At 44.4% G+C, this 16,873-nt stretch overlaps 1 long non-coding RNA gene across 1 annotated transcript; it reads right to left on the minus strand.

Annotated features, from left to right (window-relative positions):
• Nucleotides 1–10,695: 10,695 nt before the first annotated feature.
• LOC122466273 lies at nucleotides 10,696–14,382 on the minus strand. Its single transcript, XR_006291663.1, has 3 exons — nucleotides 14,262–14,382; nucleotides 14,038–14,162; nucleotides 10,696–11,338 (listed from the first exon to the last, which is right to left on the minus strand). It is a non-coding gene; the product is annotated as an uncharacterized LOC122466273 (long non-coding RNA).
• Nucleotides 14,383–16,873: the final 2,491 nt, after the last annotated feature.

Genomic DNA, 16,873 nt, shown 5'->3' on the forward strand with positions numbered 1-16,873 from the left:
CTAAAGCAGCAAGGCATTTGGGTGCTGGGTGGAATGGCAGGTGACTCCTTTTGACAGGAGAGAGGAGTATAAGATGGTAGGCTATGCAGCAGTATGCTGAAATCATTATTTGCCTTCAACATTACCAAATACTGGATACATAAATCTGTCAAAATCATATTTTCAATGCCCTCCCCCTTACTGAAGATAGCGGGGGCTGATTCAGCTCTCACTTACACTGGCATAACTCCCTTTGCTTACTGATTAACTCCTGATTTACACCGGAGTAAGTGAGGTCAGGATCAAATCCCGCATGTGCAGTTGTTTAACATACCCAGGATTGTGTGCCGCTGGGCCTCTCATTCTATTCATTAGTTTTTACAAAAAACTTCTTACTGCTGATGACGCCATATTTGTTGCTAAATCCATTGGCTCCTGGTATGCTTTGCTGGAAGTGACAGAAGCTGTAGCCAATTGCCAGTCACTGACTCATCACAACAGGGACTTACTCCGCAGCAGTGCATGGAGTAAGAGGACTGAAATTGGCGAGATAGGGAAAGAAGAGGAAGGGAAAGAATAATACATGTCTAGTACTTTTCACCCAGAAGTGCTCCACAAACTGTGCATTACTATTACAATGAATATATACACATGTACAGAGCACTTTATGGAGGTATGCTCCCTACAAAGGTCCATGCCTCTGAGAGCTTACTACCCAAACAGCACAATGGTGTCAGGAAGGCACAGATTCTTGCTGGAGGTGGTATGGACCTGAACCAGCCAACAGGTGGCTCTGGAAGGCATGATGCCTTAAAAAAGAACGACGACTATCCAAGATCAATGGCTTGTGCAAGAATGGGAGGCACCATGGCCTCATCAGGTCTTAGTCGCACACATAGCAAACTGCAAGGAATTCATGCAAGGAATAGAGAGCTGAATACAGCCCATGGAATTGCAGGGATTCTGGGTGTCTTTCTTATTGTAGGCATTTTGAGGGTGCCCATCGCTGCAGCTGCATCCAGGCATTGCCAAACACAAGTTTAGACCATGCAGCTATCATTATTAGACTCTGAGCTGCTGGATTGTCAAATAGTCCACCCAGGGAAGTGGTGGATTGCTGAGTTATTTAAAACTGGACAAACTAGACTTCCAGGGATGATTCTGCTCCAGCCTGTTGGTGTGGGGCTAGGCTAGGTGATATGTTGTAGTGGGCTAAGTCTTTTCTACTTTCCCATCTCTTATTCCTGTGAGAAGGGGATGTGATGCTTTGTGCGATTCTTTAGTAACCAAGCTGTGAATGAGGAAAATAACTTGTTTAATTACATTCAGCAGGGCCAATAACTGCATAAAAACACAGTAATGATCTTATGAAATGGTTTCTGGGAAATCATAGGGACCTCCTCCAAATTCCCGTGCTTATACTAATATCAACCTGAAGGTACAGCTCTCAGCTCTAACGGTAAACAAACTACAGAAGAGGACAATGCAAGGGAAAGTAGGCACCAGGAACCAGAGAAGGCAAAGAAGATGAGAGAAAGGAAAGTGAAAAAGGAGACATGGAGAACAGGAAAGAGTTGGGGTCACTATAGAGCATTCTCAGTTGCCAATTTTCCATTTTTTTCTCATGTCCTTTGTGGGGGTTTTTTTTTTCCCTTTGGAAGCCACATCCCTTTTCCACTTGTGTGCTTATGTCACCAGATGTAGGATTTGCAGATGCCGGGCAATGCAGCTGTTTGGGGTTAGTCCTTTTTCCAGCTCTGGAGCCCATGGACCAAATTCCTCCCTAGTGTTGTTCCTTTGTGATAAGGGAATTCCACCTTTGAGCAATATGTTCTCTTGGTTCTAATACTGAATTCTAGAGTGACAGGCCTTTGGTGGGTCTCATCCTAGTCTCCATTTCTATATATCCCAAAATCAGGGCACAGTTAGGAAGAAACGGCAGTCTCTAAAAGGGGCATGTTATATATGAGGACTGCAAGGCACTGGTGGAATTGTAGGGGGAGTCAAGACTGGAACAGATGAGCATGGCAAGTTGGGACTGAGTTGCATTGACAAAGCGGTGTGAAGTACTGGGACTGGAACAGTGAGCTGGGAGAGGGGATGTAGCAGGAGCAGGGGAAATTGTGTCATTGTATCTACACTGAGCTGTTTACTGTGAGTTCTTTCAGCTAGGGCAAAGCAAAGGGGGAGAAAGAGAAGCACACACCAGAAAAAAGAATTTAAAAAAATTAGGAAGAGAAAAATTACAGGCATTTACTCTTTCAATCCCCCTTTCTTCATTTCATCCAAAGAATGCTGTTTAAGCACAGACTTCCTTTTTCTTACTGGAAAAACGAAGGAAACTTGGGTCTGTGGTTCACCTCAGACAAGTGACAGTGTAACAATGGCTCCTTCTATCTCACCAGACCTTCTCCCTCTGTGTATGCAGAGTCAGATCTGTTGATTTTGGTAATAAAAATAAGATTTTACTGCTCTTTACTTCTGTCAGGCCAGCAGAGCCATGGAGCAGCCTATTCTTGTTGTGCATCATAAACAGAATTGTTAACTACATTTCAATCAGCTCCACCTGTGCAAATCCTTCAGCGACATTGGGGTCGCACATATGTTTACCGAGAATAATTTGGTCTGCAGAACACTTTTATTGCAGAGTTACAAGATGGAAAAAACCCAGCTTCACTCTCATAGTTCAGGCTGAGTCTACAGCACAGGCAGCTGAAGAAAACAAAACAACATATCTTTATATGTACAATGAACACATTTGACCTGGAAATCATTGAGGGACTATATGCATGTTACCCCATATAGCCATTTTTAGAGTAATTTTTCAGAGTAGGTCTGTAATTTAAAAAACACAGGAGCATATTTTCCTATCAATGGCCCATCTAGTCCAGTATCCTGTCTCCAATAACACTCAGTACCAGGTGATTCAAAGGAAGCTGTTTAACAATTATACACAAACATGACCCTGTGGATATTTCTACTTTATCCACAGACATTTAATGATTGGTGTGCAGCCTGGAACATGAGACTTTCTAGCCTTCATACATTTCTATTCTAGCTAATATAAGTGGATAGCCTTGTTATTCATGTGACTCTTATTCTTTTTTGAATCTTACTACAGAAATCTCTTTTTCTTAATATCTTGTGGCAGTGAGTTTCACAGATTTATTATGCATTGTATGAAAAGTACATTCTAAAGAGATAAATTGTTTGAGGTTAATCTTTTTTAACACAAAAGAAATGGAAATAAATGCCCATGAAAGGAAGATAGGTAAGAAAGTGGAAAAAGAGAAATAATAGTCCATTTTCAATTATTTTTGCTTTAACTGATGGAGCAACAGGTTCATAGCTCCACTTAGGTGAAAACCCAGGTTTCCAGGTAATCCTCTTATCCTGTCCAGGGAGTAATTTCTGGTCAACATAAGAGCAAGCATTCCAAGAATAGCCCATAGTCCAGTGGTTAGGGCACTCACCTAGGATGTGAGAGAGGCACTTTCAAGTCACACCCCTGTCTGATTTAGACAGAAACTTGAACATGTGCCTTCCACATCCCAGCTGAGTGCTGTTAGTTATTCTTGGGTCTTTTAACCACCATGAAAAATTTCAAAAGGTCAAGTTTTGTTTTGATCCACAATGAAACAAAAGGTCAAAAGTAAAAAAAATTTTCTTAAAAAGAATTCTTGGATTCTGTCCTGAATGTGTTGACCAGAAATTACACCCTGGACCCGAGGAAACCTTCCTGATTAATTTTTTTGTGGAAACATACATGTCTATGAAAAGTTGAGCATCTAAAAATCAAGGTAACATAACTAGTCACTTTTGAAAATCTTGACCAGAACATTTTATAAGATCAAAGAGGAAAAATAGGAGGGAGCTATTTTTAGCAGGAAATGTGAGCAGAAGCCTGAAAGGTTTTCCAGTTTGTAGGCTTGGTCATCATGGCAGATGGTCCAGTAAACCTCGGATCTCTTGTCTGTCTTTCAGCTCCTTTGATGACCTGTCTGATGCTACAATGATTAATCTGGTCCAATGTAAAAGGAGCAAGATTTTTGTAGGTAGTGTAGAAACAATCTTTTTTTTTTAACTTTTCTTTGGGGATTGAGGCATTTGTGTGGTTTTTCCATTGTGATCTCAACTAATGCCATTTTCCCAAACAAATGGGAAGCTTTCCCAAAGCTTTTTATCCACTGTATTTCAAGCCAAAATTATGCTTGATAAAATCATTTTTGTCTCAATTTCCCACTTGGTTTTCTTCAATACTTTTATATATGTTCCAGTTGAAGTGACGCAAAAAAAATCTTTGCTCTACTTTACTACATTGTTTTCACCGACTTCTGTTGAACTGTGGTTTTATAATCACAGGGGGTGGTTTGCAAGTCTGGATTGAGTGCGTTAGAACTAAATGTGAATGGGGGAGGGGGACTGGTATAGCAGTTGGAGGTTTGGGGAAGAGGCGGTGTGATTTGCAGGTGAAGCTTGAGGTGTCATGTCAGATCTCAGTGGGTGTTGGATGTGGGCAGAACTGGAATAGCAGGGGAGTGGGTGGTGAAGTCAAGACAGAGGAGCATCGACAGAGCTCTGTGTGGAAGTTTGCACAGTGATGGCTTGCTGTATGCCTGCCTCACACCTGTGCTTAGTTCATCACTTTCATATACCACTACACTCACAAATATTCAGTTGAAAAGAAAATAAGGGAAAAGGAGGAAGCAAAAAACTTGCTAGAGTTCAGCCCTAACATTACAAGCCTCTATGTCCATGTAAGCAAAGTACCGCAAGTGTATAGTGGAGCTCAGAAGATGTCGTTGCTCTTGTCCAGGCTTAATATAAGTAAAGCTAGAAGGCCAGAACTATTAGAAAACATTAGGGTCTTCTCCACTCTGACAAACTGATCCTGTGGCTAACACAAAATATCATTTCACAGAGATGTGTATCTTACATTTTAACAGAGGCTGTCTCAAAAACTGTCCACTTCAGTCAGTGATTAATGTCTCATTCCCTGATTTCTCTCCTCTTTACCCCCCCCCCCCAAATATCCATCAATGCAATGTCCCCCCCCCCAATACTCATTAAACCTCCTGCTCCCATCAACATGTGAGTCCCTCCACCCTGGGCCCAACACTTCTGACCCACAGTGTTGCCTCTCTGCAGCACCTTATGGAGATTCCCCAATCTAGCTGCTGTTCCTCACAGTGGCAGTAGTGGCAGACAAGAGTCTGGTGGTTTGTTCTGTCAGAGGTACTGTGGCACACGGATCATCCTCTGGTTGTGGGGTGGTGGTCATGTCTGGGACACCTGAGGACTGGTTGGAGAATGGAACCTGATGACAGATGATGTGGAAAAAGCTGAAACTCAATACTTTTTTTGCCTTGGTCTTCACAGACAAGGTCAGCTCCCAGACTGTTGCACTGGGCAACAGAGCATGGGGAGGAGGTGAGCACCCCACAGTGATGAAAGAACAGGTTAAGGACTACTTAGAAAAGCTGGACATGCACAAGTCCATGGGGCAGGATGCAATGTATCTGAGGGTGCTGAGGGAGTTGGCTGATGTGACTGCAGAGCCATTGGCCATTATCTTTGAAAACTCATGGCGATTGTGGGAGGTCCCAGATGACTGGAAAAAGGCAAATATAGTGTCCATCTTTAAAATAGGGAAGAAGGAGAATCTGGGAAACTACAGACCGGTCAGCCTCACCTCAGTCCCTGGAAAAATCATGGAGAAGGTCCTCAAGGAATCTATTTTGAAGCACTTGGAGGAGAGGAAGGTGATCAGGAACAGTCAGCATGGATTCACCAAGGGCAAATCATGCCTGACCAACCTGATTGCCTTCTATGATTAGATAACTGGCTCTGTGGATATGGGAAAAGCAGTGGATATGATATACCTTGACTTTAGCAAAGCCTTTGATACGGTCTCCCACAGTATTCTTGCCAGCAAGTTAAAGAAGTATGGATTGGATCAATGGATTATAAGGTGGATAGAAAGTTGGCTAGATTGTCAGGCTCAATGGATAGTGATCAACGGCTCTATGTCTAGTTGGCAGCCGGTATCAAGTGGAGTGCCCCAGGGGTCGGTCCTGGGGCCGGTTTTGTTTAACACCTTTATCAATGGTCTGGATGATGGGATTAATTGCACCCTCAGCAAGTTTGCGGATGACACTGAGCTGGGGGGAGAGGTAGATACACTGGAGGGGTAGAGATAGGGTCCAGTGTGACCTAGACAAATTGAAAGATTGGGCCAAAAGAAATCTGATGAGGTTCAATAATACAAGTGCAGAGTCCTGCACTTAGGATGGAAGAATCCCATGCACTGCTACAGACTGGGGACCGACTGGCTAAGCAGCAGTTCTGCAGAAAAGGACCTGAGGATTACAGTGGATGGGATGCTGGATATGAGTCAACAGTGTGCCCTTGTTGCCAAGAAGGCTAATGGCATATTGGGCTGCATTAGTAGGAACATTGCCAGGAGATCGAGGGAAGTGATTATTCCCCTCTATTCGGCACTGGTGAAGCCACATCTGGAGTATTTCATCCAGTTTTGGGCCCCCCACTACAGAAAGGATGTGGACAAATTGGAGAGAGTCCAGTGGAGGGCAATGAAAATGATTTGGGGACTGGGGCACAAGACTTATGAGGAGAGGCTGAGGGAAATGGGCTTATTTAGTCTGCAGAAGAGTGAGCGGGGATTTGATAGCAGCCTTCAACTACCTGAAGGGGGGTTCCAAAGAGGATGGAGCTCGGCTGTTCTCAGTGGTGGCAGATGACAGAACAAGGAACAATGGTTTCAAGTTGCAGTGGGGGAGGTCTAGGTTGGGTATTAGGAAAAAATATTTCACTAAGAGGGTGGTGAAGCACTGGAATGAGTTACCTAGGGAGGTGGTGGAAACTCCATCCTTAGAGTTTTTTAAGGCCCAGCTTGACAAAGCCCTGGCTAGGATGATTTAGTTGGGGTTGGTCCTGCTTTGGACAGGGGGGTTGACTAGTTGACCTCCTGGGGTCTCTTCCAACCCTAATCTATGATTCTATGATTTTGGTTTCTGAATGGATAGAATTCTCCTGACTCCTTGCAGTCTAGCTGGGGTCTCCCCTAACTGGTGTGAGGATAAGTGGGACTCAAAGTTCCTCCCAATACTGCCTCTTCAAATGCTGGACTGGAGCTGGCAAGACCAATACTGGCTGAGGGAACAGCAGCTGCAGGACTCCTACTCAATACTTCTGCAGCTTGCCCTTCTCTCTCCTCCTCCTCCTTCTGAAATGAATATGGGTGTGTATGTGTGTTGCCTGCATAAGTACCATCCAAGTGCATCCCCTCAAACACTCTTAACAGCTCTCTTCGGTGGGCAGGAGAAGAGTTTTCCTGCAAAAGCAGCTGCACTACTAACAGGCACAACCACTGGGCAACAGCTGCCTGAATGACCAACAGTTAGCTGGGCCCAAGGCTGAGATTTGGTTAAAAATGTTAACAAGCAGAGCCAGCCTTGGACAGGTCTAAACATGTATTATTGTTCTCACTTACCCTCTAATATAATCAATTCCTGTCCCACAGGATCACATCTCTATATGCAGAGATGGCCTCAGGACTGTGGGGAATACTAGTAAGATGATTCTCTGGGTTACACTTCAAACATGACTTACTCATTTTATATGAAAGTGGGTGTGTTTGTGTGGATCTTCAGATACACCTCGTCTCTTGCTGCAGAATGAGAGCCAAGCTGATTGTTGCTTTCAGCTCCAGTGATCTATTTAGATCTGTGTGTTTTCAAAGCTATTCTTTGCAAAGAAGAGACCTAGAGACTTATTGCCTCCAAATGAAAGTGGAGATTCTCCTTCCTAAGTGCCAGAATTGAACAGGGAGGCTTGCACAAGCCGTCGCAGGACCCCTCTGTCTCATCATTGATTTATCATCTCGTAGTAAAACACATCTGCTGTGCTTTATCTCGTCAGTGGTGGCCTCTGATCACAGGGTCTGTGTTTGTGGCAGGCAGGCTGAACTATACTTGTGAACTTGTGATTGCAGAGCCATTGGCCATTATCTTTGAAAACTCATGGCGATCCAGGGAAGTCCCGGATGACTGGAAAAAGGTTAATGTAGTGCCCATCTTTAAAAAAGGGAAGAACGAGGATCCTGGAAACTACAGGCCAGTCAGCCTCACCTCAGTACCTGGAAAAATCAAGGAGAAGGTCCTCAAGGAATCAATTCTAAAGCACTTAGAGGAGAGGAAAGTGATCAGGAACAGGCAGCATGAATTCACCAAGGGCAAGTCATGCCTGACTAATCTAATTGCCTTCTATGATGAGATAACTGGCTTTGTGGATGAGGGGAAAGCAGTGGACGTGTTGTTCCTTGACTTTAGCAAAGCTTTTGACACGGTCTCCCACAGTATTCTTGCCAGCAAGTTAAAGAAGTAAGGGCTGGATGAATGGACAATAAAGTGGATAGAAAGTTGGCTAGATTGTCGGGCTCAATGGGTAGTGATCAATGGCTCCATGTCTAGCTGGCTGCCGGTATCAAGTGGAGTGCCCCAAGGGTCGGTCCTCAGGCCGGTTTTGTTCAATATCTTCATTAATGACCTGGAGGATGGTGTGGATGGCACTCTCAGCAAGTTTTCAGATGACACTAAACTGGGAGGAGAGGTAGATATGCTGGAGGGTAGGGATAGGATACAGAGGGTCCTAGACAAATTAGAGGATTGGGCCAAAAGAAATCTGATGAGGTTCAACAAGGACAAGTGCAGAGTCCTGTACTTAGGACAGAAGAATCCCATGCACCGCTACAGACTAGGGACCGAATGGCTCGGCAGCAGTTCTGCAGAAAAGGACTTAGGGGTTACAGTGGATGAGAAGCTGGATATGAGTCAACAGTGTGCCCTTGTTGCCAAGAAGGCCAATGGCATTTTGGGATGTATAAGTAGGGGCATTGCCAGCAGATCGAGGGACATGATCGTTTCCCTCTATTCGACATTGGTGAGGCCTCATCTGGAGTATTGTGCCTAGTTTAGGGCCCCACACTACAAGAAGGATGTGGAAAAATTGGAAAGCGTCCAGCGGAGGGCAACAAAAATGATTAGGGGACTGGAACACATGACTTATGAGGAGACGCTGAGGGAACTGGGATTGTTTAGTCTGCGGAAGAGAAGAATGAGGGGGGATTTGATAGCTGCTTTCAACTACCTGAAAGGGGGTTCCAAAGAGGATGGATCTAGACTGTTCTCAGTGGTAGCAGATGACAGAACAAGGAGTAATGGTCTCAAGTTGCAGTGGGGGAGATTTAGGTTGGATATTAGGAAAAACTTTTTCACTAGGAGGGTGGTGAAACACTGGAATGCATTACCTAGGGAGGTGGTAGAATCTCCTTCCTTAGAAGTTTTTAAGGTCAGGCTTGACAAAGCCCTGGTTGGGATGATTTAGTTGGGGATTGGTCCTGCTTTGAGCAGGGGATTGGACTAGATGACCTCCTGAGGTCCCTTGCAACCCTGATATTCTATGATTCTATGATTCTATACAAAAAATAACTAACAGGAGTTTGTTGTACTGACAATGGAATATCTCATGGTCCAATCACAATTAATTCTCCTCTCAAGGGCAGTGTGTGCTGGGGGTTGGGGGAAACATAATTGTGCCATGTCATTGTTCATGATCTGATCTGGTGGAATAAAAATGGTCATACAAACCAGAGTTGAAAAGGGTCCATTAGGATTTGATGCCCAAAGCTATGGGGATGGGTGCATGAGAGGGAGAAAGGTCATTTATTTTCCTTCCCATCTATCAGTTCCCTTTTAACAACAGAACGGCAACCACTTCCCTTTGTATGTTACATTCCACACTCTCAGGGGTCGGGGGCAGAGCATGCTGGGGCAAGGGGGGCTCTGGCTTGCTTGGCCCCTGTCCATGGCAGCCGAGCCCAGGCAGGGAGTGGGCCACTGCTGCCTCCCAGGAAGGCTCTCTCAGGCAGAAGCAGCTCTGTCCTGCTCCCGGCCCGGCTCCCAGGGAGAGCAGCCAACCATGCTCGGGGGGAGGCACAGGAAGAGAAGGACAGTGCATTCCCTACTGCCCCCCACAGGTAACATGGGGCGGGGAGAGCACGGCAGCCCCAGGAAGGGTGGGAGGGGTCACTGGGCAGAGGAGGCACATGGGGTGGTCATGTTTCCTCCCTTTTAGATTGTGCCCATTGAGTATGGGGAGGCACAAGTCATCTATGCTTCTTTCATCTCAATATTTCTATTTCCACTGTATCCAGTATGACTCAATATGTCTTACACCACCATAAACAATTTCTCTTCCTCCTAGGTGCTGACATTCTTCAAAAGCCTGTAGGGAATGATAGTGCCTCACTAGATACAGCCATTGGCAGGACGGGAAGGGGATGTATTAGGTGATCCAATAGGTCTCTTCCATTTGTAATCGCTATGGTTCTGAGATAATACCCTTTGGAGATGTTTACACGGAAGAGTGACTGACTGTATCTTAGCAGGTCTCTCTGTGGATTGGCTGCTTTTTGCCACTTGGCAGGGTCAGAGCTGAGACCCTGGACTTGAGAAAACGTCAGAGCATGGCCAACATGAACAGAGCAACCAGGCTGAGCTCCCTTTCCTGGGTCACAAAAGAATTTATTCTTACAAACTATAAATTGACCCTTTCATAGATTTGGAGGCCTTTCAACCTGTTTTGTTATCAGAGGAAAAATATACATTAAAGTGAAAGAAAAAATTCCAGGGAAAAATCAACAGACTTCATTGTGAGGGATGCATTGAATCGGATGCTTTATTTTGAGGTGTTATAAAACTGCCCAGTAGCTGTGTCTGCAACCTCCACCCACTCCTGCCCTACACCTTTCACTGTTGGAGTTCTTGTCAGTTTCCGCCCCCATCCTCTTGGGGTTTTCCTCCCCACCATTCTGCTATATGCCATTCCCATTGGAGACTTATTACCCAGTCTACGATGAGTCCCCACCTAATCCTTCTCCTGCCTTGGGTGACTTCCCTCCCAGTTCAGAGCCAGTCCTTTCCCTTTCTTACCTTTACCTTCCTTCCTGCTGCTTCTGTCTGTAGAATACCATACATTTCCCATATCACTGCTGACTCCCTTTCTGATCCATTGGCACCACCTGGTGCCATTCCCAACCCTCCTTCTCCTACTGCTCCATCCCTGTGCTCTCTTCCTTCCCCTTTTGACAATATCTACCTGTGACCCTCCCCAATTACTATTCTCTTTTTTGAGTGTCAGTGGATGCAAATCCATTGATTGCACAAGGTCTGAATGTAGCTCCTACAGCCATCACTTCTTTTATACAAAGAATACTCACAGATCACATTAGCTTTTCCTCAGGCAGCATTCTGCATAAATTCGACCCCTTCCAAGTGCACTGTGGGAAGAAGGGATGCGGTTAAGGCTGATGTATGAGTCTGGCTGGAATAAGTTTCCTGGTGATAATTAATTCTTGTTACTGAATTTCATTTACCTCTTCCCTCTCCTCCCCCAGTGAAGAGCTGCTGCACCAATTGAGCTTATTAAAATGTGAAGTGACAAACTCAGCTGCGAGAAGAGAACCTTGGTGGAGGGGAAGGAATGACCTTTCATTTCCTCCCTTTAAAAAACAAAAACAAAACAAAACTCTAGACATTTTTCAGCTGAAGTGGGAAAAGAGAAAAAAGAACAAAAGAAAAGGAATCCAGTCTTCTTGGGGAACAATTAATAAGAATATGCAAACCCGCGGGGAGAAACCACCCCCCCACCAAGGCAGCTTTATGGGAATATAAATTTAGTTTGCTGCTACTAAATTTTCCTATCGAGCTCTGATTGTTCTCAAGTGTCTCTTTCCTCCCCGTCTCTTGCATGCGGGACAAGAAGATTGCCTCTTATTGCTTTATGCACAGTTAGGCTTAGGGTTAAAACCCCTGCATTCGATAAATTAGCATTACTCACTGGCCTCGTATCCTCCCCGATATGCTGGTTCTAGGCTCCCTACACAACTGTGCTTCTGAAGCTCAGTCCTGTTCCTGTCCTGGGCTGCACATGCATCTAAGTCACCAGAGCTCAATGCTGACCTCCAGCAAATGACACTACTCTAGGGCTGGGTAGCCCCTCAGTTTTGAGGTGTAAAATGCTAATGTTAAAAACAAGCCCCATTCTGGCTTCAGTGCACAACACAAGCAGAAAGCTGTCTTAACAGGCTACCTGAGGATTCCCCTTCTGTAAAGAAATCCAAAGGGACATATGGTGGCGTAGTGACTCATATGCCACTCCATGCCCAGCCCCAAGCCTAGCAGGCATAGTTGGAGAAAAGGAGATGAGTCTGGAAAATAGTTAGGTTAGACCCTGAATCAGGGAGGCACACAGATGGCCAAGAGCCACCTTTGGACCCCTTTCTATGGTTCTATGCCAAGCATAGCTCTCCCAGACTACAAAACCTGTCACAAGAGTTTTACAACATCAAACCTCCAGTTCCCACCCTGGTTTTCACCTGTTGGGTCAGATCTTCAGGTGGTGAAGAGCCACATGAGTCCATTGAACTACATTACTTTACATCAGCTGAGGAACTGATCCAATATCTTTAACCCAAATTTCTCAAAACAACATATCATCCAAATTTACTTAATACCCTCCCTAAAGTTTCTCTGTCTCCTGGAATTAAAAATCCCCTGCATCTGGTTTCCAGCAGAAATTTATATTTACAGCATTTATTTTTTTCTCCCTTTGGCATCAACCCACTCCTATGCCATCATTATATTTCCTCTTTTATTCTTCTGTGCATGGATGTGCTGCCATTGTCTGGCTGCAATATGCTAACACTGGCGGGCTGTGCAGTTCTGGCTGGGACAGTGGGCCGTCAGCCGAGAGTTAGCTGAGAAACACAGAATTCTTTCCAATATTCTCCCAGCTAGGGAGAGGTCGCTGGGAACAAAGCAAAAATACAGCAAGAAATTCCTTTGTAGAGTTCTGAGGCTTTTATTTTTGTGTGCCAAGATTCGGAGCTGGTGAAAGGAGCCAGCCTGACAATCCTGGAGACTTTAGTCCTTGGTGTGTGTCGGTGTAAATTTAAAGATAAAGGCCCAATAGGGCATATGAACCCCTCACCTTGCAGTGAAAGTTCAGCTCTCAATTCCTGTGAACCCCAAATGTTTCAGGATAAGCCTTTTGTGTAACTGGGGAAATACATAATAAACTGGCTAGCATGTACGATTGCCACTGCCCTCCGCGGAACGGAATCAGAATTGCTCAGCTGTGTATCATAGGCCCGGGCCCTCTGTTGCTAATAACTGAAATGTAATCTCCTTTGAGTAAAAAGGTAATAGGTCTGTCTGTGGTCTGAGAGTGGAAGCATCTGAGTGCTGTCCCTTTTCTCACCATGTAGCTCTCAGCAGCTCTGGTGGGTGGTCAAATTAATAAATGATCTGTCAAATGTAGCCCTTGCTGCCTGTGAAGCAGTACACCCAGACTTTGATTTCATTGCTTCATGAACACTTGATGTGGAAAAAATATCAGCTGATGGTTTGAACTGTTGACGGTGACCAATAATGATTTGTAGTGTCTAGTTGTAAATCTCTGGTGGCTTCCTTTTCAAGGTACTGTATGTCTGTGGCTCCCTCTGACCTTGGGAGCTGAGGTTACTCAGTGGCTCTGAATGTCAACCCAGTGGTATCTTTCTTCTCCCAGACTGGGTGAGTGAAACTTTTTAAACAGAATAACAAACCAGTGACAAATTATTGTTAGCTTTCTGGCAACCCCGAAGGGCACCAATCAGGGCTCCATTGTGCTAGGTGCTGTACAAACACAGAACAAAAACCAGTTCCTGCCCCAAGAGCTCACAATCAGAGTATTAATGTTGCTAATTTATGCATGAACCCTTTTTAACTGGCATATTGTGCTCTTCCCAAGAGCAGCCACCCCCAAAATGAATGCCCCCCAAATCTCATGAATTCAAATGTTCATAAATAGGGGAATTTAAGGGACATGTACATGGCTGAATAAAACAGCCATTCAAGAATCAAATGCAAAAACTGTGCAGGACTTAGCCAGCTCCAGTGTGGGACTAAAAAGGGAAATAAAGAGCCAAACTCATACCGGTGCACTTCTGCCCTGGAATCTTCCTTCTGTGCTTCGAGCGGAAGGTCCCAGAGCCAAGGAGCAGAGGAGAAAGGCATGTGAGGGCGCTAGAGGCAACTGGAGAATCATCTATTCAAAAAAGACTAAAATAAAAAAATAAGAAACATTTCACCATGATTGGAAAAATACCCACTCCTGGCAAGAAAAGTCTCATTCTGTTGTAAAACTGAAGTTTAACCAACCTTGCAAAGCTATGTGCTCCTGCCTTTAGCAGATCCACAGCTTGATGGTATTTGAGCATCAGATGGGAATGGGATCATTAGCAGCGAATAGGCTCGTCATGTGGATGTGGCTGTACGCACACTACATTTGTTTTGCTTTCACCACATGCTGAAAACGGGATGGCTCCAGAGCTGAAAGGATGTCCAGCCTCCCAAGCAACAGAGAGCTGAGTAGGTCAACAATATTTCATTGGTTCTGTGTAACCAGCCCCAGCAGATTTCTAAGGCACATTAATAATCAGAAAAGTGCTGAGCTCCTAGTTATGTTGACAGAGATGCAATTTGTTCCAGCCAAACTCCAGTTTGTACAAGCTTCCCAGTGTACAAAGCTGGGCTCTAATTATAGATAAAAAGCAGCTCCTCTCTGGCTCTAATGCCACAGCTGAATTTATGTTTGGGAGTTCTTGCTAACCCCTATTTCACAAATACTAAGCAAGATATAGAGCACACCAGCCAGAGGTCTCTGTCAATATTGTATAACAATGAGGCATGGCCATGTATATAAACAGACCCCAGGGGCAGCTAGTTATGCACATGCATACAGCCCAGGAAATAGAACTGATCCCACCCTTCAGCTCCAAATCTGATGAGCTAAAATTGATGTACTACTAAAAGAAACCAATAAACTAGGGGAATGCAAAGTGTTTCCTAAGAGCCAAAAATGCCTTTTAAGGTAACAAAGTGTAACCCATAGCTACTCCATTCTGGAAACTCCCAGATAAGCAAAGCTGATCAACTCCAGCCAGTTAATGCAGGTGAACTCAAGCAACAAACAATTTTTATTTATTATATGAAAAAAATGTCTTCAGATGTTAGGGGAGGGATAGTATGGAGCAGCATGTAGTAGACTAAGCAGCTATGAGCTAGAGAAACTGAGTGAACAGCTGGATCAACTTTTATAAAGGGTCTAATTGGGGTGAAATAGTAGGAGTATTAGTTCACATCTGGGCTGAGTGGGCTCTGATTGCAATTATAAAAGCTTCGCTTCGGGTACTCAGAGAGACAGAAATAGCAGAGGGTGGTCTGGACAGAGACCAATCACCAATCTCTCGGTGACTTCCCACAACAATAGAGGAGCTTATTCATGAGCTAATATTTTTGATGTTTTCAAATGACATTCTATTTTTGTATGGCTTATAACACACAATTTACATAAAATAAGCACTCCAGCACAAATGGGTTATAGTCCTGGGACTAAGTGATTTACCGCACACTTCAGTGTGCAACAATTTTTTTTTTTTACAAAATACATAAATGTGATTCAATATAGGTGCAGCCCTCACACTTGTGGTTGGATGTCAATCCACCACGCGGTGGCACCCATTTGGGCACTGTACTTTAAATAGTTCAACAAGGTTTGATAGATTCTTTCCCAGTGGTACAGACAAACTCTCTAAAAAGCCCATCTGTGCCCCTGGCTTCAGCATTTGCATCCTGTTCCTTCCAGCTTTATTTTTAATAGCCTGTTGTTAGATTTTCCTTCCATGAACAGTGACTGGGGACAGTATCAGTCAGACACATCCTGCTTGGCTATTGGCCAATAAATCATTATCACTCCATGACTGAAGCGTAGGTTTCATTGAAGGGCTCAGTTCTTTGGGAGAGAGCCATTGTCTCATTTGTCTGTAAAGCCTTTAGCACATTTCTAATGCTGTATTATTAAGAGCTAATCAGTGTGCCCTTTTCCTTTGGACTGATCCATTGAAAGATATCATGTGCTGATGACATCATGATATGGCAATGAATTGAGACCTCGCACGCACTGGTTGGGCCAGTATTGAGGAGACTAGTTACACTTCTGGTTATGGGCACACACATACCTTAGCAATGAGGGCGAAGGCACCAGTGAAAATCTTTTCCCCTAGTTGGCCATGGATTCTTAAAAACTCTCTTTTCAGCCTTGTAGTCTGCTCTGGTCAATATCCTGTCAACCTGCATCCTACTCTCTTCCTTCCCACTTCCTTCTGACTGTAACTGCGTAGTCCCGTCTGATTCCGATTTTTGGTCTTGAGAAATCAATGGGAGCTGAGGATTCTCGGCAGCTCTCAGGATCAAAGCTCATTTGACATTTTAAAATTATTTTTCACATCCCAGCTGGAGACTCCCAAACAGCTCTGTGACTGCTATCTGCCCTTCTCTTTTATCATCTGTTGATACGTCTCAAGGAAACAACTTTGTTTCCTCCTCATAGCTGAGATTTGAAGCCTTTAAAGCTCGGCTCGAATCAGAAAAGACACTGGCTCTTAAAACTCCCTTCCCAAAATGGGTAGGTTTAAACCCAAAGCCCCATGAGCTCTTTTCCTGGCTCTGACCTCCTGCAGCCAACAAATGGAGAAAACATAAAGAGGAGATGATAGCAAGGAAATCTTCATGGGCCAAATGCTCAGCTTTTATTCAGCCTGTGCTTACACAAATCTCCAGTGACTTCAGTGAGAGATTTTTTGAGGCGTGAGTAAAAAGTGAACACGGTCTTCAAGATTTGGCCCAGTTACTACTTCCTCCTGGTATGAGGTTTTTATTAATCTGTGATACCTAGAGCCAGATAGGTGCACAAGTGTTTAATTTGTGTGCAC

The sequence above is a fragment of the Chelonia mydas genome, chromosome 6, assembly GCF_015237465.2.
Source record: "Chelonia mydas isolate rCheMyd1 chromosome 6, rCheMyd1.pri.v2, whole genome shotgun sequence".
Lineage (NCBI taxonomy): Eukaryota > Metazoa > Chordata > Testudines > Cheloniidae > Chelonia > Chelonia mydas.